The following is a 23,881-nucleotide window of genomic DNA, read 5'->3' on the forward strand; positions in this document are numbered from 1 at the left end:
ATAAAATATTTATCTAGACGTAACAGTCAGAAAGAGTGGAAGCAAACGTTTCCTGTGGCAGATTTTTATGTTTCTTAATGCGCACTTTATCTCACACCCGACATGGATAAAATAAAAACTGAAAATTCGTAACTTTTGATGGGCGATCCTAATTTCCTCAAATTTTACTACTGTACATTGTAATGATTATGTTTGATGTTTGCATTTCCTGAATTCAACCTATGTACATGAATTATGCATTTCCCTTGAATATAGATACATACACATTGCATCACTGAAGCCACAAAAACTAAGGAAACACACACACATACAAAGAATTAAAACACTTTAAACATCCGTTCTCTATTCTCAAATTTATTATTGTATTTCCATCTCGATACATTGCATATTTACACGTAACATTTATTCACATAAGAATGCATAGAATTTGTGGGTGAAATTCATCGATGTGAATTTGTACCCCGACAAGTCTTCTGCACTTGTTCAAACCCAACAAAAATTGACTCTTCGGGAAACATAAGTCGCACCCGTGTTCCTGTCCCAAATCAGAACTTGCGGTTGGGGAACATCAAAGTGAAACTTCACAGAAAGTACGTATTTCAGTTCATTGACGGGGATTTTCAGATATAAGGGACATGGCTTGAAATCACTTTGAAAATCATCTTGACGCAAACTGCCAAGGAAAAGCCAGCAGCAATGATCGATATTTGTATAGTTTTCATTATCGAAACTATGGATTGCTAGTTAATTTTGAAGACTCGGTCACATAACCAGGAAACGAAATGACACTATACGTCGACAGTATTTTGATAGTATGGTTACGGAACCAAGAACCTAAGGGTGGTTGGTTTACGATAAATTTGAATTATGGTCACTTGAAGAAATGTCAAGGTCAAAATCCGAAACTGCGTATGGGATGATTACACTATATGCCGCTTCTTCAGATGGAATCTTGACCGACTTCCTTGGCTTGCAAAACGTGGACTACCTTCAAAGAGACAGATGCGAAAGACACTAAAATATTCTCACGAAACGGAAGCGCATAGACCCACACTATTGCAATTTTGATGTGCTGTATGTACTGATCTTAAGAAAAAATGTGTACCGCTTGGTACGAATTTTCATAGACTTCTTCTTGATCATACATAAATAGCCTATTACTGTATATTCACTTAAAGAGAAAGAAAGCAAATTAAAACATCCCTGCAGTTGTTCACTCGGATGGTGTTCTTATCCGAAGATGACACACTTTATTGCACAGATGGTTAAATTGCCATACCATCTCCTCGTATTTCATTAAAATCACATGGAAGTAAAAAAAAAAAAAAAAAAAATTGTGAAGCACAACCTGTTCGTCTTCATGGAGTAGGTGTTGTGATATTCAGACCAACGGTTTATCCTTGAATGTCACAGCCGTTAATAAATCTACCAAAGTCAGGTCAAAATGCATTATAGGGCCTACAGGTTTGAAAAAAAAAATATTTAGAAAAACACATTAATTTCAAGTATCTATTCAGTAATAATATCTCCCTCTAATGTGTTGGTTTTGTGGTCACAGGTGTATGGAGCTTAAAAAAAGAATCAAAATGATCCTGCATAATCCGGCGTATTTCCGAGAACTGCTTCTACTAGGCATCAACTTAAACACAACCTACAGTTTCCGTAAGAAGTATTCGATTGTGGTTGGGGAAAAATAAATTGTGATCAGGGGACGAAAATAAAATGTCCTATCTATGGGAAAACTAATTGCTTCACACTACACCCGCATGGTATACCTTACATAGGGCCTACATACATCGGGAGCGAGTAGTGGCTTGCCAACTCGTGTGAAGCACGGAATGTTAGGAAATGAAGAATTGCAAAATAAATTATAAATATAATAGATAATATACTATACAACACTTTTATAAAATGGACTGTGCATTATGTTTCACGAGCGACACCATACAGGCAATCAACAGCTCTCTCTTTCAAGAGTAGGCCTACTAAATTGTGTAGGTCACATCTCCGCAGTTCTCCAATGTTGTGAACATGTGAAATGTCACGACACATTCAAACAAAAACATGGTTTGAGATTTCACAAGAATTAAGTCGATAAGCTTGCAAAGCATAAAATCATCATAGCGATTGACAATTATGAAGAGCCCCGGTTTTTATTTTTCTGGTTGAAATTTGAGTTGCAATTCTTAAAGTTGATATTTCAACCGTTTCACATATTTCTGTGTTTATAAAAACTTCCTTGTACTCGTGTTTGGATTTACACATTTATTCCCATCTACATGTTTCCTCAGAACACTTCGTGGAAGTGTAAGAAAATACAACCACGAAGCTGTCAAACTTTGGGCACATATTCAGCAAAAACATCCAAACCATCTTGGTTAGGACTCCATGCTTTCATTTCTCCAGGAGCGAGCGAACCCAGCTGTCCTAGGGATCGGCACAATCCAGGGCAGCGCTTCAAGTTGTTTGTCAGGCTTTCGCGACGACCTTTTGACCTCGTGATGGGCGTACGCGTCTCCTGAGCACGTGACCACATAAGGCGGGAAAACGCTGGTACACAGCGTATATTGCACACACAAAAATAACACGGAGTGCCTATTGGCCCATGGCCAAATCACCAGTTGTTCGCTCATTGTTGTTCAACTCCAGTCGTTTCGAGTGTCTCATTGGCGAACGGCCAAAGAATATTGCTAGTCTCCTTACTCAGTCCTTTTCTTTTGCAGTTGTATGCACTGAGTCACCAATCAAGTTGAAAGTGAGTTTTAGCAAGGAGCTTAGAAGCTCCTTGGTTTTAGCCACGTTCACCGTGAAGCAGTCGTACAGTGATCACATAGATCGTACGTGTCTCGCGCGATATCTCTGGTACTCCTGGCGAAAAGACTACTTCAAATGACTCTGGCGTTGTAAACAAGCTGCGCTCCCAGGGAACCTTGAAAGCCGACGACCCTGTTTTCACACACGTATCGTAGAATCCCTGAAATAGAGAAAAAAACAAAAGTGAAAGATTTAATATTCATATTATATGGTACTGAGTAGAAACAAACATCCGAATGACAGGATGCAAATGGGGTAGCGGATTATGTAAAACAATCACCGCTGGCTCTCTGGTTTGGCTGCTTTCCGCGATTATTTATGGAAGAGATAACTCTCAAGGGAAAAGATGTTGTTGATCCTATATACGACCTTTACTTTCAAAAATAGTTCCCTACACCGCGGTAGTATCCTTCCTTTATCGGTTAACTGTCAAAGTTCAACCTCTTCGTACTCGACTGGAACTGGCATAAACACCACCATCACTTTTCTGGCCATTCCTTCAGAATCTGAACACGGTCATGTTGCGAGTTCGCACACATGAGCAACAAGGTCTGGATCAAGAATCGAGGTAATATCATGGTAGCTCCATGGTAATATTAAGCACTAGGCCTACCATTAACTCTAGCATAAAATCATACAGTTCGTTTCAACAAAGACAATTTGGTAGGTCCTACCGATTTCACTCACTGAGTGAAAACTCGACTTGATGTAGGGCCTTATTCCATGGAGGTTGGAACCTCCCTAGAAATTCCGAGCACTCGGCCCATTGGAAGGCACAGTGAGTAACGGGATGCTAAAATTCATGTCTCAATGCACACATTTTTTTTCTCCTTCCCCATCAAAATCACGAGTTCATCAAAAACAGGTGAAAATGTAAGTCCCTCAGAGAATGTCGAAGTAGACTGGTGACATGACAATTCACCAATAGGAAATATGTAAACGAATGGATGGAAGTTAGCTTCGGCGATTGAATAAGCTGCAAACTGCAACGCAATGTTGCGGTGTCAAATGTATTGCTCTGAAGTATGTTTTTACTAAAGTCTTTAAGATAATTTCCGTGTAGGACCTACAGGAAATTGTCAATCGTCCACCTAACCATGTCCTTTTTTATCATCTCCGAAAGTCGGTGCAAATCCGGACGAAAACACACCAATTTGCCTGTTATTTTCAGGAAACGAAACCACGCCACGATATCGAGAAGGGTTACTTTCACACGTTTTGTACACTTTCAGGGTTACGACTATAACAACGCGTCCAAAAATAAACAGCGAGATAAGTGACCACTGTGTTAACTCAAAGAAGTGTTAGGTTATTTACAGTCTACAAATAACAACAAAAAAGTCTACTATCACGTTCGAGCGTTATTTACATAATCTCGAGAATGTCAAAGAGGCACTACACTATACACAGGCTCTACTAGAACTACGAGCACCACAGAATTTGGAATAGATTTGAGTTTCCGTCAATTTTTTTTTTTCACCCCAGCCAGCCAGAAAAAGATGCTCAATGGCAAGGGTGCTGATTTTCACCAGCTTTTGGAGGGATTTATCGGCTTAAAATCAGGCCAGGAAAGTGTTTAACATTGCTTTCCAATCCCCTTTCAACCATTGTTCGCGCTTTCAAAAGGGATTTACCTCGGGTTTACTTCGAGAAGGACCTCTATACAGCGCCAGGCTTTCCGATAGTTAAAGGGGAAAAAAAAAAAGAACAAAAACTCGGCTTCCAATGAAGTTGACGCCACGGTGGTATGAGCAAAACGGGAAAGGGGCGGGAGGATAACCCGAGCAAGCCATCAGTTCTAACCTGAAAGGCGGCATTTCAAAGGAAGTTTGTTTGAGGAAATACACTACGATCGCTTCTCACTGAACGTCGCAGCAGACTTTCTTGGACCCGAGTTTTAAACCTCCGAGAAGACATAGGTCTTGTTATAAAAAAGAAAAAAAATCAATTAGACACAATAAAGTCCAAAAAAGCAAGGCCAATAAACCCGTTTGTAAGAATTTGATCAAGTAATTCAAGTTGTGTCACATGGCAATAGCCAATTACAGTTATAAGATCCGAGGCTGGTGTGGAAAGAAGGGAGAAACTTGCGTTTATAAAACAATAATGAACTCCCTGTCTCGTTTCGGGAAGTCATCCTTACCAATTTCCCAGGAACATGAAGTAGGCATGCAGTTAAAAATAGTGTCATGGATACGACACACACAACAATCACTGTGTGTCTTTTCATCAATGATTGACATGTTAGGTTTTTTTTTTTCTTCTTCAACATAGGACCAAAATTAAACCCTCCCCAACTTCCTACTCCCATGTATCTCCTGAACGGAACATCTCCTAAACGGGCATCTAACGCATTTCCACTGCATTTGAAGAAGTCACTCTGTACCCCACACAGGTGGCATAAAGCTACTCCAGGGGGGCATTTCATGAAGGAGCTTGTCGGATAAAATGTCCGACAAGTCAATTATATCCGACAAGTTCAGAGAAATCAGCCAATCAGACTAAAGAATTTCTCAAAACTTGTCGGATATAATTGACTTGTCAGATATTTTATCCGACAAGTTCCTTCATGAAATGCCCCCCTGGTATAGCCCTATAGAGCCTACACAGTACTGAAGTGTCCTCTTCGAAAACGTGAATGGGGTTCAAAGTTCTGTGTTTTGAGTCTTAGTCATTCGAAAAGCAACCACGCCATACTATGCAGGAGATGCTTTGCTTGTTATTTTCTGGCAGTGACACTATTATCTTGTATTTGTGTGTGTGTGTGTGTGTGTGTTCCATCACATTTAAATGCGTTATTGACCCAAGCGTTGCGCAACTCGACCTTAACCGGGGATTTCTCTTTCGACCGTCTTGTAATATCTTTGTGACATCTCTAGCCACTGTTATAGGGTGGCGCGGGGCGGGGAAGAGCAGCGCAAATTTACTGAACAGAACGCCCAACGATGCCTTACAAATACCAGTGTTGTAATCGCTAACCACCCTGGCACGCACAAGTTGCACTGCTTTGAACGACACGTGCCCACTATCTTCAGTTCGGTTTGTACAGTTCACTTCGTGGGTATTACTCCTAGGCCTTGTACTTGAATCTTTAAATTAATAATCTCACATGTGCAGCACAAATGCAAGTGTGCAGTCTGGCCACTAGTGGCAATCGATTAACCGATTCCATGAAATCACTACCAAATAACAACCGCAAAACAGGTGGTGAACAAATGGCTCTGCTGACCAATTAACACGAATTTGTAATATCCCATATTGGTGGCAGATTATTTCATTGACCCCCTTAACTTCCATGCACTCACCATTTGTCACAGGCTTCATGCACAACCAGGATAGAGCGAGCAACGCTGTGTTGCTATGACAACGTTGCCACTGCAGCTGGAGCAGATCGTGGTCTGTCTGGGCCGCCGGGGGCGGCGTTCCCTCTTCTCTGCTTGGGCGGCGACGTGTCGCTCTCTGAGGTGCTTCTGCTCCTTTTTCGATGTGCAAAGTATTCTGTAGCAACAAAAGTCAAAATCAGAAAGGAATATTGAATTATTCGGCCAAAAAGTAAACACATGCGATATATTAATAGTTTATTTACATTGCAAAGAGAGGTTACTAATATTCCTAAAATGGAAAAAATGCAACACACACTGGCATAGCTTTAAGTTTCATCGTCGTATTCGAGAACGGGGTACTTTTAATGTGGCTTATGTGGCTTGATGTGATCAGCTACCGGGTTTTCGACACACAGTGAACAGGTCAAGGTACATGTACATGAACCGAGTGGACTAGTCGGGGCTAGCAGTTGCCAAGCACGCCTGTCGACTCAAATCGGGTCCGACTAGCACACGAGAGGTGTGAAAATAAATGCGTGGCTCGAACAGACAGACCAGAAGCTAAGGACGACACGTTTGACGTTTTATCAATAAATTTCGCACCCGATGGTGAGAGTAAGAGAGATTTTATCAATACACACAAGCAGAGTAAAATTCCCCGTCGAGATCTTCATTTGTCGCAGCTCATCGACAATGGAATAAATTATGTTCACAGAATTGCACAACCTGCTCTTCATCGCACGTGCAACCACAACGTCTTTGAAAAACAAGTGTGAAGATTAACTTTGTCGCACGTCCTCATTGTTTCGGTGCCGAATTCGGTTCGTTTGTGAATGCTCTCGCAAAGTCCAACAAATCGATGCATTGTCATGATGACAAGCAGTGTGTCCATAATGGAAGCGCCTAATACCGGACTCGCTGCAAAGCGGGGATGTCATAGCTTTGTAAAGCCCGACAGGTCTGATTGGAGATTGATTTGGAATGCTGTTAATGGAAACATAATTATGGAAAATTGTGAATGAGCTTTTCAGAGTTAACAATGATTGGCGCAGAAATTCCTCAGGATCTCTTGAGACACACGCCCCCCCCCCCCGTCTTTGCATAACTACGTGTATATAGTATGGAACATCCAAATGCAGCAAAAACTGCTTCGAACATTGTAACATGATCGATCATACGCTCATTCAAATTCTGCTCTTTTTTTTTTTCAATAAATGCTCACATTCAAAATTACTGGAGGTGCCTCTCTCGATCGCCGTGGACTTTTTCCAAAATTCAACCGCGATCGATATTCCAGAGACAAGGAAGAAAGAGCATTGGCAGGAAGCGAACGGACTTCATTAGTGGACAAAGGCAAGATTGGCAAATCACTGGACAGTAGTACTCAAGTGGTATCTCGAATTTCCGCCTCCGTGCTTGAGCCAAAAAAAAAAAAAAAAAAAAGAAAAAAAGGAAGAAGTGCATAAACGGGGGCCTAGGCACTCACTATGGATGTTTTATTCTCCGATATATACATATCCAAGATTTGCATACAACAATCTATATCAAGGGAAATACTGAGTAAAGACTTCGACGAATAGGCCTACACATGTATCATTTCGAGCGGGCTGATAAAATCATTATGGTTCAGATTCCATGACAGTGCACATCGTCATGTGGAAGCGAAAATTTACGATCACACGTCAAGTTTTTTTTTTTTTTTTAATAGTTACAAACATTGTGTCGAACGATATCTTTGAACTTATCATTAGGGATAAAAAATGAACTTTCATAACATGTAAGGCCTACAATTGTATACATAATGCAGATTTCTGAAAAAAGAATCGATGAAAACAAAAATGAACGTCAGTTCTGCTGTATATTTTGTTTGCGATATATCCTAACGAGAATGGCCCTAAAGCTCTACCTTCGCTCCTGTACGGTCAAAAAAGGAGAAGAAAAAGAGCTCACCGAATAAAGATGGCCTTGTTTCACTTGACAAACAGTGCGTGAATTAACTATCTATGGAAAAGTCGTGTACTCTTACGCACACACACACTTTTGCCTACAGAGAGAGAGAGAGAGAGAGAGGGGGGGGGGGGGGACAGATATAAATGCAAAAACAAAATCAACAGAAGTTTGGCCCTTCGATATCTGGATCTCTGCCAGCACTCACACGACTGAAAAACAAATACAAAATTAACGATGCAAGACAGCACGATTGATTTCTACTTCGGAAGCTACTCGCGTGTAATACCGCATCCGACACGTCAATCTAACGGCATTATTGATGCGAGAAAATAATGGTTTGGTCATCGCTTTGTTTGTCTTCACGTGACACCACGATTTGACCATGCAGATGACCGAAGCCACTCACGTTTTGTTCTTTTTAGATCAATCGCAGGCATTTCATATCCATACGTGTATCTCGAAGACTAAATGAGAGTGGAACTTTTGAATGTATTCAACTATTACAAGATACGTAAATTACTGAAAGGAAAGACAAAATAAGTCAACATCTAAATAAATTCCAAAAATGAACCATCCAAATCCTCCGATGAGCCATTATGTAGCTAAAATAACGAGCGGCAATTCTGGGTTATATCGAGGAGACTTTTTCTCCCTTTGATTAGAAAATTCAGTAATCACGGCGCCTCTTTGTGGAACTTAAAGGTCCAGTTTACCTTTGGGAGCAGTGATTTCAAAAATTTTCAAGATATCATATTTGATGCATATGTGTAGGTCTGTTGTATCATAAAACATCCTACCATATGAAATATTTGCAATAAAACCTAAAATATAAGGAGATATCAGGGTTTTTCTCAATAAACCGTAACTGTATACGGTTTAGTTTGGAAAATTTTTTATTATAACTATTGTTCACATTTTGTGTATTTAACAACACTTAACATCGATTATACGGATTCAAATTTTGACAGTGGTTGTTTCTATCCCTAACTCACATTTTAGAACTATTTAATAGCACTAATGCTTTCATCTGCAAATGGTAAATTATGCCTTTAAAGTGAGATATGAATGAAGTGATTACGGCACAGCACACAATACCCAAATCAAAACACATGCCTCCCAGCTTGATTTTCCCAGAGCCGTTTGAGCTCCATCACATCCCTCACGCGACATCCTCCCTCGTATGAAAAGCTTCTGATGGATTACTTCTGATGGGAAAATCACGAGTAGTTTCCAGATGACGTGGTCGGTGATGGTCAAAGTGGCGAATAATGAAATGGGGCAGAGGTCTGTGGACCCTCCAATTATTTGCACAACCTTCCCCCCATCCATGCTTCGAGAGAACTTTTGTCAAAGCGATTCGACACCACTGCCTGACCTTGAAACACTGACCAACTTTGAAGAACAATAACATTGAACTTGTGAAAGTGAACGTGTGTGGGGGTGTGTGCAGATGGACGGCCCCTATTGTCTTGTGAACAATGTTCAAATAACAGATTTCGCTTTCTGGTCTGATATCATCTTTTGGGAATACCGCACAACACAATGCAAGCAAAAACTACTTAGACCTATATCTTTGTACGTCGTCTAAGACGCAAGTTTTGTCACATAATTGCAATTTGCCAATTAACATCAAAATAATGGTTGTAGGTCATGTCCACGAATCTAAAGCAATCCGCCCAGCAGATTTTTTTCCATAAGTTATTCGTCGCAACAGAAGTCACTTGCTAAGATCTACTCGTATTGCGTGTCAATCACCTATATATTGGGTATAGGATTTCAGTCTCAACCTGTTTTCTCGATTTATCCGGGCCAATGATATCATAGCCGATCGCTTTCGACAGATACGAACAGCGTATAATAGCGCTGCCGCAATACGTTTGTTGGCTCAGAGGGTAGGCTAACTGTCATATTTCTCTACAGGAATTACCTAGCAGCGCTTGTGAAACCTTACTTATACAGTTATGGTATGGTACGAGATGGAAACGTCACTCGTCGATTGAGTGCACCAATTCCTACTTACGATTTCTTCATAAAAATCACGACCCCTCTCCCACTAAACTGCAAAAGCGTCTACTTACAAGCATGTGCATTTCCAGACATATCATTAATTTCAAAACACACCACAAATACGTTAGGCATACAGTATAGAATATTATACAATGTAGGGCCTACTTGTAAAGCAAACTTGGCCCCAACAGTGAAAGCTGTATTGCACTACGCTGCCCCGAATAGTTAGCAAGCTGTGAATCGGCTGGTACAGAAGACTACGTGTGTCCTAGGGACAGTCCTTGTTTTTCCGAGTCGTGCGCCCTTTGATTGACAGGCACTGCGATGCGGAGAGACCCCGTGTGGGTGAGGAGGAGTTGGAAGGGACGAAGCCAATTGTCTAGCGTTACACATGAACACGGCAACACCCGATCGACAATAACATGAAGTAATATGGCCAAAAGAGGTGCAGTACCAACGGATCGATGCACAGGGACAATCCATAGTACAGTAAACGACGGGTCAGCCAATAAAAACTAGGTCTATAGCACCTTTGACAACATTCGTGTCGCCGGAATGATCTCTCTTGGACTCAAAAGAATTGCAAGAAAACCAAGGTAATATCAGTAGACAAAACTCGACTATGTTGCTAGGCCTGATTTTCTTTTTTTCAACTCTAGACCGTTTTCAAAGGAGTAAGAAGTAGTTAAGAGTACTGAAGTGTTCGTCACATGAAGCTCCATGTCGATGTGAAAAAATAACACACACACGAAACCAAAACAAAACAAGGTGAACCAAAGATTCAACGACACTCCCAACGAGAGGACAGCATCCAGTATTCGGCGCTGGTGTAAACATGGATGGAACTTCAAACTTGGAGAGGGAACAGCGAGTGCACTGGCTACCAATGAATAATCAACTACTAGTACCCTTCATATTCACTAGGCAAATCATTTACATGAGTTAAAATACAACTCCGCTGTAACATCCCACACTGGAAATCGCAATGGATTACTGTATTGGCATTCCTTTATTTTACAGACTCGGGACATTCTCATTAACACCTAGCCCGACCACACGCTGTGCGCAGTTGTGAAGCGACAGGGCTGAATATGGCTAATTAAAACCGTACAAAAAAGAAAGCTTCCTGAATGCAGAAGCCGCTAATCAGACAACAATCGACTTACTACAGGAAGTCCTGTCGGTATTACTGAGAGGTCACCCACGTTCGTTTTCTCACAACAGGCGATATATACAAACACTTCCCATCATCATAAGCCCGGTGTCTCCTCAGCCTACACAATCCTGCTGATCAATTTCAAATCATTTGAACGAACTCTTCGCGACTAAGCTGAGAATAACACTCGGAAATGCAGTGTAGCGTTTGGAAATAAATATAAATGCCGGAATTAAATAAAGGCCCATCGACATCAAATTCCATCTGGCATATACCGAGTTTGACAATGTAGGCCTACAGAGTGTATATTACATCAGATGACAAAATTTTAATTTCCGAAATAAAAAAACAACAACAACAAAGCAAGAGAAAAAAGAACAACTTGTTAATCTTGGCCTGAGAAATAGTTATATTACAAGATAAAAATATATCATAAAGATGTATGATACGAACTTTCCCAGTGCTGTTGAAACGACTAGGCCTAAATGGTCGATAGACACGCAAAGATAGAGTCGGACTTAAAAAGAGTTAAAGGGAAGGTAAACCCAAAGAACAATGTGGATTGAGTGAAAGCAGCAACATTAGTAGAACACATCAGTGAAAGTTTGAGGAAAATCTGACAATCGATGTAAAAGTTATGAATTTTTAAAGTTTTGGTGTTGGAACCGCTGGGTGAGGAGACTACTAGAGGATATGACGTATGAGTGGACAACAATACAAAGAAAATATAAAGGAAATTCAACAAAAATTCACTTTTCTAGAATTATGAAAAAACAATGGACCAACCGCTTTCAGAAGGCAGGGGGAATAATTGCTACCCTTAACATATATCAATATCAAGTTGATGGAATTTGTAATTTTCATGAAAAATTAATTTTTGCAGAATTTTCTTTATATTTTCTTGGTATTGTTGTCCACTCATACGTCATAATCTCTAGTAGTCTCCTCATCCAGCGGTTCCAACATCAAAACTTTAAAAATTCATAACTTTTGCATCGATTGTCCGATTTTCTTCAAACTTTCACTGATGTGTTCTACTAATGTTGCTGCTTTCACTCAATCCACATTGTTCTTGGGGTTTATCTTCCCTTTAAAATAATGGTGTTCTGTACAATATATCAACTGCCATCACGGAACGTAGTTACGTGATCAAAGCACGAATAACATCATTGCCATGAAATTTGGCAAACAGTAAAGGCCTCCTGACGGCTTATCACGAGTCCGATAGGGCCTACATTCTACAAGCACTGACAAGATTTCTGGAAGAAGACATCCATACTGTAAGCTGTTCCATTTGCAAGACGAGACATTATGAATAGTGTTGATAATAATGACAATATTGTAGGCAATATCAATAAGACGTGGCGACATGACTGGTAGAGATACAGTAGGATTGGGAAGAGATAATGACCCCAGAACACCGACAGGACAAGTCTCAACAGGATCGGTTTCGTACCTTGGAACTCTACTTTCCACACAGCCCAAACCAGACGTGAACAGACTTGTTTACAACGAACCACAGCGATAGCTTTGCCCTATTGTCCGAACGCCTGCCGAATCGTGCGTACGCTCCTATACCGCTGTTTGCTGTGTATCACGCGAGAAAAAAGGCGTTACCCCTACACCAGCAAGTTTCAGGTGTGCTGATCCGACTTGCTGCCTCTATCCGATACCGGTCCAAGAGCAGCATCTCGCTTCATGCTTTCACGAAACGTGGCACGGTACGGTACCAACTACACATGTTATTTTTCCCTCTCAATATGTGAATGATAATCTATTCTATACTTGGAAAGAAATATTCAAAGAGTTTCTGGCTATAGTTTAGAGACAAAAGATCGTGAACTACTTCCTACGTTTTAAGATTAACATTTTCCAGTAGCAGAGTTACTTTATACTGTTCCCGAATTTCAAGTGCTATAAATTCCTCACCTGTTATACATCGTTGATGGTCTCTCCTGGAGCTGCCAGAAGGGGCAGGTGCAGAATGTGGTACTTCCCTGTGGTTTGAACTACTCGACTTAAAAAGAGTTTTTGTTTCAGTTTCATCATCTCCAGCTCCACTGGGTCGCTCCGCTATCCTCGCCGCTGCTGCTGCGTTAGAGCGCTCGGAGGAGCCGCCGTTTGGAGTATTTATAAAATCAGCTGACTGCAGCCGTTCCGCCGACTCGCTGCTCCGGGCAGAGCTGACATGACCACGTCTGCAAGGGCTTCTTCCAGTACTCCTGTAGAATACAGGAACACTTGCCTCGGGAACCGACTGCCAGTTACTTCCTTCCAATGGTTTTCCTTCCTGAAAATTGAACATCCATTTCTTCTTTTGCTGTTCTGCCAACACATCCTTAGCATCTTCAACCATCCTGTCCAGTTCTTCTTGGTCGGGTCTTTCGGCAAAGAGCTGCCGACATACCCTCGGTTTCGACATGCTACCGCAGATTCTATCGCCGTTCAGCCTCCTACTAATAACAGGCGATTCGAAAACTCTGGACATAGACATATTGGCTCTTGAAAATAATTGCCCGTGTGTTATTCCTTGTAAGTGGCACGGCGTATATGACACGACCGGAGTAGTTCTAGAGCCGCGTCCGACGAGCACGCACGCCACCGTCGTAGTAATTTCTCTACGCCGAAACCCTGAAGGAGATAAAAAGAGAAAATACAGAGGACTCGTGAGCGCATCGCGAAGAATCGGTTTACAGTGTTTATCAATCAGTCGCCGGCAGTCGCGCTGTGCGTGACTGTTGTTTCCCACACTATGATTGGTCGCTTTCCGTTGGTGAGGGCGTGGTTAATTTTATCTACCGTTCAATCCACTGATGCGTACGACTAACTTCATGCCTCGCTTCGAGAGGCACCAATCACAACAAGTCTGGTGAATAATAGACATGAATATTCAGTACCACATTGACGGCAGGGGCTACAACTGTTGAACAGCTGGGGCGGCGTAGTAAATACGCGGCGAGAGTGCGGGCATGTTATGGGGCGTTGGGGAAAAAAACGGTGACATCTGGCAATAACTGGAGCTGTCAATCACGTCGTGAATGACAAAACTCACCAGCTAGTAGTTGTTGCATCATAGATCCCGAGAGGTCCTCGGGAGACCTGAACCACTGGCCAAAGAGACTATGGGCAGGGAGGTGGCCCCTGCAATGGGCGAGCAGCTCGCTCCAGTGTCCACTACAGTGCTCTGACCATGCTCTGGCCAAGGAGCATCATTTTTACACCCGAGAGAGGTTTTACATGAATATCTCGCTTAGGATAGAATGGGGGGACAATCTTCGTTTTTTCGTCACCTCGCCTACAGTTTTTTATACGCACCCCCGCCACACACAAGCAAACACACACACACACACACACTTACACAGCCTGAGTTCTGTTTACTCTATCGGAAAATGTCATCTTTACAATGTTAAGTTATGTTTACCTACGCTGTTTTCATATTGCTCTGTAATGAGAACAAAATATAGGCTACTAGCTTTGCCAGCATATTTTTCCTGACGTGTAGCGCTGTTCATCTAGACGGATGTGCAGAGTATGACATTTGGAATGACTCGAATAAAGGATATCACTGTTCGTCAGACTTTCGATTGACTTGGTTTCTTTGCGTTGAATCATTATGATATAGATTCCGTAAAAAAGTCAATCCATGGTCAATTTCTGTCACATTCAATCCACAGGAAATGATCTTTTCTAAGTACGTCACATGCAAGAATCATATGGCTTATTATTTTGTAAACTGTTTTGGTGTGCCGTGATGGTTTTAAACTACTTTTGTTGGGCAAGAAGCTAATAATAAGATTACTCTGCAATATGGATATAGAGACATAACGCAATCTAACTCCAGTGATTTCGGAAAAATTTAGGAAAGTTACAGGAACAGTGACGAATAATAAGAAGTAATCGTGAACGTTTCCTGTACCTATAGCAAGTGACAAGGCGTTGGAAATAGTAGGTGCCTACCATTGGTGCCTACGTCATATTATGTAAAATTGTCATGATGTAAAATTGGCCCGCGACTTTGTGACTATCTCCTGTGTCCGTGATATTTTCACTGGACTACCGCTTCTCTTTGGCAATTCAAGTTATAACAAACGAACAAACAAACAAAACTAGGATTTATTATCGGTGCTATAGTGAAGTACGGATCAAAACCAAGCCCAATATTGCTGCCCCCCCACGGAAAAAAGCAGTAACTGACATTTTTATGAATGTTTACTTTTTTGCAAAAATGAATAGTTTACCCAATGCTCTCCAATGTTAATAGGTCAGTTTTGCAAAAAGAAAAATGAAAGTGACCAAAAATACAAGTTTTCACTTTTGCAAAAAGCAGTAACTGCATCCAGTTGATTCAACTTTGCAAGTTTCCCCACGGAAAAAAGCAGTAACTAACAAAGCCCACGGAAGAAAGCAGTAACTAACAATTTAGTCTTTATCATTCAGACTCTGTATAGTCCTTCCTGTATATTTTTTTCCCTAATACCATTTATTTTTTCTACTAATTTTTTTTTTTTTAAACAATGTAAACAGCAGTTTCTCCCATAATTTAGGAGAGTAGATATAAAAAGATTGTTTCACCAGTAACTTGACTCTGCCCGCAGGGAATCATATGACAAGTTGTAGAAAAAGCTTCTTTCTGGAGACTAGCAAACCTGGCAGACTCAGCGCGCTCAGAGTGCAGAATACGCGTGCAGCAGCTGCATGCGCATAAATTCTGCAGCATATCACAGTAACTAGCTAAACATTGCATCACATCACAGTCATCACTTGCATGGTCAGTATTGCAGGTCTGGTACAGTCTGAGTGATCATGCCAGTGCTAACCATGCTGTCACACAGTTTCTGCGGTCCAGGCATGCCTGTAAATCTATCATGAATTGCAGAGGAAAAGTCATGGTAGCCATGGCTTTGGCCAGAACCAGAAAATCTAGGTGAGCTGAAAATATATTGAAGGGAGATGAGCACTAGTATTAATGCACTAACGTTAGTCTAATGTTAGATGTAGGCCCTAAAGTTTAGAATAGGTCTACCAGATCTAAAGTTACAGAGTAGATCTAGATTCTAATCTATTGTTAACTGTTTAGTGTTAGACAAAATGTCAGTAGGCCTAATCTAACGTAATAGATCTAGGTCTAGCACTAACATTGGGCATAGATCTGTAGTCTAGCTTAAGTGTAACGTCAGAGTTCGACTAGGATCTAAGACGAAGAGACTTGACTTTATTGTCTAGTCCAGGGTCATGTGTCAGGGGCCAGGCCGGGCACTCCAAAGTTCAATTAGGGTACATAGGTGTCTACCTTATTTTTACACAGAATGCCATTCAATCTACAAGACCTAGTCTAGGTCTAGCGATAGGTCCTAGATCTTATAGATCTAGACTAACCAGAAAGTACTTGTAGAAGAACTTTATAACCTGGTGGTGGTAACAATTCTCCTCTTGGTGATGTGACATGTGCAGTTACTGCTTTTTTCCATGGGGAAAACAGCAGACTCCTGGCCGTCTGCAGTTACTGCTTTTTTCCGTGGGGAAACTACCCAGAATCAAGGGTGAGCCACCGCAGTAACTGCATTTTCCTAAATAACATATAAAAAAATAACGGAAACATCATTTTTTCCTAGGTATTGTTAGACAACTAGGTATGGTGCATAATCATACCACAAAATTATTCTTGAATGTTTCTGTGTTTTTAAAGAATCTGCAAAAAACACAAAATCGCATTTATCTCAGCTCAGCAGTTATGCAGTTACTGCTTTCTTCCGTGGGGGGGCAGATTGGCACCCCCTGTTTGCAGCTTCAAAGCGTAGTCGACTCCTCGCTCATGTATACTCCAGAAGTGAAATTTCTATAACATTAGGAGTCCTCCTTCACAGACAAGTCAGTTTTTCGAACGTTTCTGCTACTGTCGATTTATTTGTAGTTTCTGGCAGGTGTCTTCGCCCATTTACATTATTGAAAGGTCTACATGACCAGGTTTTTAATCCCATAATTAATTTTACAAACACTGAAAATGAATAATGATTGTACACTTAAACAAACGGTAGCAAGGGGAATCTCTTCTCGTAAGTTGGCCAACTTTGCGCCACCAGGTGGCGCTGTTCGAGAAATTAAGTTGTCACGAGTACAGTAGTCGCACCGCAGACGGAATTGCATGGAATTGCATGGGCCCATTCACCATGTACCTCAATACCACACCTGCCCCCCCCCCCCCCCCCAAAAAAAAAAAAAAAGAAAAATGGACCAGCCCCAGCCCATCACTTTTTCATCAAAGGTACCTGGTACTAGAAGAAATACATAGAAAAAATCTATACCAGTATGAAATGATGTACTTTGGCTGTGATTGATACTGATTAATCCCTTTAGTAACGATATTACACCTCTATCATGTATCATGGATTGAGAATTAGATGCGCTTTCTTTTGCATTATTTCAGTGAGACTGCACCGCTTCGGCGTACATAGAGAAATAGTGTAATATTTGAGCGGTAAAACCAGTCTTTCTTTATAGACTTCGGTGAAGATTTTATGCAGAATATCCCCCATGCAAATTTCAGGACTGAAGTGACACAAATTGGTTTGCTTTGATGTGAAAAACGATTAGTTTTCAGTTTCAACACGCATTTCTTCGGATTATTTTATTTGAGTGTCATTCCGTACCACAGCTACAAAAATTAACGTCGGAAATATATTATAATAAGCAATAAACTACAGCTTGATAAAATATAAATTGCTGCTATATCTTAATGAGGATCAATCTATCACAAATTCCAGACCATTTTGGGAGCTGATTAGAGACTTGAGTGTGTACGGAATGATGAAAAAAAAAAAAAGAATAATCCTTTAACTTTGTTAAATTGCTTATTTCATAACATTCCAACAAGGGCCCTTTTATGAAGCTCTCATACCATAGTATGCCAACCCACGCATACTCATATGCTCAAAATAATGCAAACAAGCAGGGGAAAAAAAACCCAAAACAAAACAGAACAAAACCCCCATACAATCACTTACGTAGTGATGGTGTGATCAGACTGTGTTGTTGTTGTTGTTGTTGTATTTTATACGTCCAGAGGCACAATAACCCACACATACGTAAACAACAGCAATATGCACATGGGGATTGTCTTCTCGTGCAATCTATTAAAGGCATAATTTACCATTTGCAGAAGAAACAAAATCTCAGCATTAGTGCTTTAAAATAGTTCTAAAATGTGAGTTAGGGATAGAAACAACCACTGTAAAAATTTGAATCCATACAATTGGTGTTAAGTATTGCTAAATACACAAAATGTGAACAATAGTTATAATAGAAATGTTTCCAGACTAAACCGTCTACAGTTACGGTTTAATGAGAAAAATACTAATATCTCCTTATAGTTTAGGCTTTATTGCAAAACTTTTATATGGTAGGATGTTTTGTGATACAACAGACCTACACATATGCATCAAATGTGATATCTTGAACATTTTTTAAATCACCGCTCCCAAAGGTAAACAGGACCTTTAATTGTACATTCTCATTGGTCTCCAGTAACAGAAACACATTTTAAAATGCCCCCTTCACTACTCTGCCCCATATTGCTTGATTTCTTCTTCCCCATACACTCGCTTCCATTAATTGTTGATTCCATTAAAGGGGAAATCCATTCCAAAGAGTAAAATATTAGGCCTACGTGTTCAGCGGTATAAATTTGATCAAAATCGGATGAAAAATATAAGGAAGTTATGAGATTTTGAAATTTCGCTTCTCTGGGGGGAAACCGTTCTTGAACAGTCAATATAAATATGCAAATGGCAAAGTTAGCATGTCATTCTCTCACAACTTACCATAAAGTTTGTTCATGAAATTTTGAAATGTCCTGCTTTTTCATTCAAAACGCAATTACGCCCGAGGCTCAAATCCTCATATATACAGTATCTAACTGATCACAATTCTGAAGTTATTCAGGGAGGCGAGTTATTCAACAAGGAATAACGTCATGTTTCAAATTTCATTGACAGAAACATTGAATTTTCGTCATTTTTTTTTTACACGATCAATGCAAAATTGTGAGGGTATGACATGTTAGCTCACTCATTTGCATATTCATACCCACTGTACAAGAACTGTTTTGGAGAAATTATCAAAACTTCAAAATGTCATAACTTCCTTATTTTTCATCCGATTTCAGTTGAATTTTTACCACTGAATTTTTAAACTTTTACTCTCTTTTATCAGACTAACTTATATTTGGACTGGGACTAGTTTCAATGGCAAATCGTCCATTTCTGCATGTGTGTGTTACCTTTGTCTTTTTTACGAGGCTGTTATCATTAAGCACGTGTTTAAAATGGCAGACTCCTCCATTTTATTCCTTTTTCTCTAAAACTTGGAAATAAGTGTATCGTTGACTTTTATAAAAAAAAATACTGTACACTTTAAGATACTCTCACGGTTATCATGATTGTCCTTAAATGAATTAATTATGTACATTTTCCCTTCAAAATACATCTATACCGTTAATTCAAATATATGATTTTCATGGGAAAATGCAAATAAAAAGATTAAACTGAACTTGCTGTAGGCCCCTTTATTGGTAAAACGCTCAGGCTTCTAAATTTTTAGTATATTAGCCAGTTACGCCAGCACAAGGAGCATTTTTTCTTCTAAATCGTTTTGTGTCAAGAGGGAACATCGTAGATCATAATCATGGAATCATCCAGCATCTAGAATATTTCAACATTTAAAAGCAAACTGGATTCGTATAGGAATAAAAGATTATTGATATGAACAGGTGAATTGACTAGCTCAGCATAGCATACAGCGTCTTCACGCCTCCCCCCCCCCCAAAAAAAAAAAAAAAAATCGAAAATCGGGACGTTAGTCACTTTGGCCTATTTTATGCTGTCGGCGTTTGAAAGGGAATTACATTGTGAAGACTTACTGTAAACACCATTCAGCGAGTCCCGCTGCATTCAAAACTCCTTGCACAGTGTTGTATACAATGATACATCAAGCGACACACGACTAGCAACCTGTTACTTGCCCTCGATTGCGCAAGTCAACTTCTCGATCCTTTGGTTATCGCCCAGTGACGCTCCGCGGACACTACGTCATCATAGAGCGCGCGAAAACACGAATACACAAACACGCAGTCCACGTCTGAAGAGCACGTGTACCGTACATGTGACAGCAGTTCTTTGCAGAAATGGCTTAAAATCGGACCCTGGAATTATTTATTCATAGCTAAAAATAGAACATACCAGGTCAGTTTTCAGTGCCCAGTACCACCAAAGACAAGATTATTCCTCGCTTTCTCAACTTTTTTTTTTTTTTTTTTTTTTTTCGGGTCCAAAAAGGACGTATGATGGTTGCATGTAAAACTCCACTTTTCACAGGGTATCGGTTTGGGAATCAGCTATATGAAAGGATTGTATCTAGGCGCGCACTGGAATATTAAAAACCACATCACAAACAAATGTAAAATTCTAATACGATAATATTAGGTAAAGACAAAAATATCAAATATCTAGATCATGAAAGTACTGATAATAGAATATTCATGCATCATCAGTAAGGTATAGGCTAAGACATCCACGAGTCTCAAACAAGGCATTATACAGGGGCGTGGCACAAGTCAACACAATTGACCAAACCAAGGCGGTTCGAGAGATGGAGTTACAACTGAGTATAATTATTCAATCAGCTGTCAGTTTTCTATGGATGGACAAAAGAATTCCACAGGTGCATTTGTGCCTTTGATGTTCGATGCTTGAAGCCGCCATCTTTCTGAGCAATCTGAAGATCCATTTTTAACGCTAACATAATATCGGGTATATGCTGCTCGTTTATATATTATCAAATGCAATGAAATTTCACCTTATGATAAATCATATGAAACAAAAGTCAATTCCGTTCGAAAATATGTGCAAAAGTGTAAATCTGAGCTGTATTTTGTGAAAGTGCGGAAATTTTACCCTCAAGGAAAGCCGGTTTTATCACTTTTTTCCTTATTTCCGCAAAATGAAACCAATATGGTATCATCTTCAAGTATAGTTCTTTATAAATTAATATGTCAGATTAGCGTACAGACACGTACAGTCGAGTAATTTTTTATTTCTATTTCAGCAATATTATTTTGAGCAATTTCTATTTGCGCACCCCGTGCCTTTACCATTGTCTACCGCCCATCGTTTGTAAGTAGGGATAGCGAAAAGTAATTACCATCACAAAGACATACACTGTATCTTCCTTTGAAAGTGGCTGGTAATTATGCAATGAGAGACAAGTCAATTGTCTTCTTCGCATCTGAGCGGCAGATCCAGTTTGACACATACTTCAAATATTTTTGAATGGCGGCTTCGAGCATGGGATCAAAGCGAATAAGACTGTTGTGACTCCATTTCTCGAACGGAGCTCCGGACTTGCCTCACGCCTCCGCCGCGCACCAGAGATCCATTTCATGTTTTGGGGGTTGTCTTCACAGCACTTATCTATCCTATATAGGATGTACTGAGAGTAATTTCTGAATTGCCTAAATCTTATTTACATACTAGCAACCACTCAGCATAGCCACCATAATAACATTGTGATCACATTGTAATAGCGTATACTTGTGTGGATGTACAGGTTTGTCCTCTGCTGGGATCGTGGAATTATCAACACGCTTCGAGAATCAACATTCTAAAAGTGAAACTTAGATTGAACATGGCACTATTGGCAGATAATATAGTGACGTATTCTAAGTGACCTATATTGGAGTAAACATACGTAAACGGAAGTGAAAACGAACAGATTGTAGTAAATCTAAGCAACAAAAAAAAAAAAACATTAACTAAAACAAGATGTGAACATTTATGATTTGAGATTCTGATTCTTTTGAAATGTTTCTTTGGATTTTGCTAATTTGATCCTGAGTAAAATTGGACATTCCAGGTGGATGGGGCCGGCAGAAATAACCGCTTTTTCTCTTTTTAATACAGTTAACATAGTGCTTGGGATCAGCCACCTTCTTGTTTGGATCCTTCATCAATTTTAGTACATGTACCACAAACGCGGATATTTCTGCCAGAAACAAAAAAAAAAAAAAAAAATGGCCTAAGGCCTACTGAGACAAGACACACGTGTAGTAGAGCTTGAGAATGCATCGTTGCGTTTTCTATTCCTTCAATGTGAAGCAGAATTCAAATTCTATTCTTTTCAGACACTATAGCCAACTGAAGACTTGTTATCACACCAGGCAAAAGATGATAACTGTAAACTTGTATTGGACTATTACACATGAAATAGACGATATGAAAACAAGCAATACGCACCTGTATCACAGCGTTAACAGCTCGGTCACTACTTGGCTTAGCGAGTACCTTGGACAGATCAAAAATTACACAACTGTCACGGTAACCAGGGAGGTGGACACCTCCCTGGCCCTGCGGTAACATTTGGTGTCATGCGGACTGCCATGTGGTTTGTAATGTCACAAACAACCACTCGATTCTGGCGCCCTGCGCCCCGATTGGCCGAAAAATCGAGGCTCCCATTCTTTGTCAGTATAAGAGTTCAAGTACAGTGTCATTTCTTACATCCAATAATTTCCCCTTCTGCTCGCCCCTTTCTGGAGGGCATAGGTCCTACTATTGTTGCCTCTGTGTGATAAGATAGGTAAACCTCGGCGTACCCTGGACAAAAAATACGAAAGGAGGTGGGTGGGTCACCGCCCTGAAATACCACAGCAATTAAACTAACAGTGATCACACCATGCACCACGTGGCATATAACGTTGACACAGACTGATCTTTGGAGCTTATTCAACACTCGTCTCGCACTGCTTTGAATTGAATAATCTAAGCTGACATACATTTTAAAACACACAATGACATAAGCAAACTTACCCCCCATTGATAGAAGAGTACACTGCCAGTGACGTTTCCAAGTTTCATCAGACGGGAATATTATGTCTAAATTCCTTGACAGTCTTTACGTTGTTTGCTATGAAGGAATAACGGAGCTGATTCCAACGCGTGCTACCCTCTACGCGACACCGTGAAAGAATGGGCCATCACACTCAGCTGTGTAGGTTCACAACGAGGTACACGCCCACACGACTCCAGGGCACCTCGCACAATAATTCAGATTTGGCGGGAAATGTGCAGTGGGCTGTGCACGTGCTCGAAAGGATCAAAACAGTGCAAAGAGGAAACGGCATGGGACAGCCGAATGGCTTCTACGTTGTCAAGCAAGTGACGCACGGGAATCATGGGGACCATTTTACTTTATACAATGACTTTCGTGATGTGTTGTTGAAGAAACCGCGATTGAAAAGGCACTTTCTTTCTTTCTTTCTTTCTTTCTTTCTTTCTTTCTTTCTTTCTTTCTTTCTTTCTTTCTTTAGTGGCTGTTTTCGTCCGCAGTAAAATATTTTGATCACAATCATGTGGTGCACCTACAGTGGCTTCCGAGTGTAGTATTTACGTAATGATCTGTGACTGAAACTTTTCTCTTTTCATGAAATATTTGTCTCTTCGCAAATGATTCCCCGCCAGCACTGTCAATTGCTTCGTCCGTGTTTTTCTCTCTCCTTCACCCTCTTCCACCCCTTCTGTCTCTGTTATTGTACGATTATATTTTCTATCAGTATACTTTATGAACCAGTTCACAGTTGGCA

At 40.4% G+C, this 23,881-nt stretch overlaps 1 pseudogene; it reads right to left on the reverse strand.

The window, feature by feature from the left end:
• Nucleotides 1-334: 334 nt before the first annotated feature.
• LOC140228618 (uncharacterized) lies at nucleotides 335-23,156 on the reverse strand (annotated as a pseudogene).
• Nucleotides 23,157-23,881: the final 725 nt, after the last annotated feature.

The sequence above is a fragment of the Diadema setosum genome, chromosome 5, assembly GCF_964275005.1.
Source record: "Diadema setosum chromosome 5, eeDiaSeto1, whole genome shotgun sequence".
NCBI classification, from domain to species: domain Eukaryota; kingdom Metazoa; phylum Echinodermata; class Echinoidea; order Diadematoida; family Diadematidae; genus Diadema; species Diadema setosum.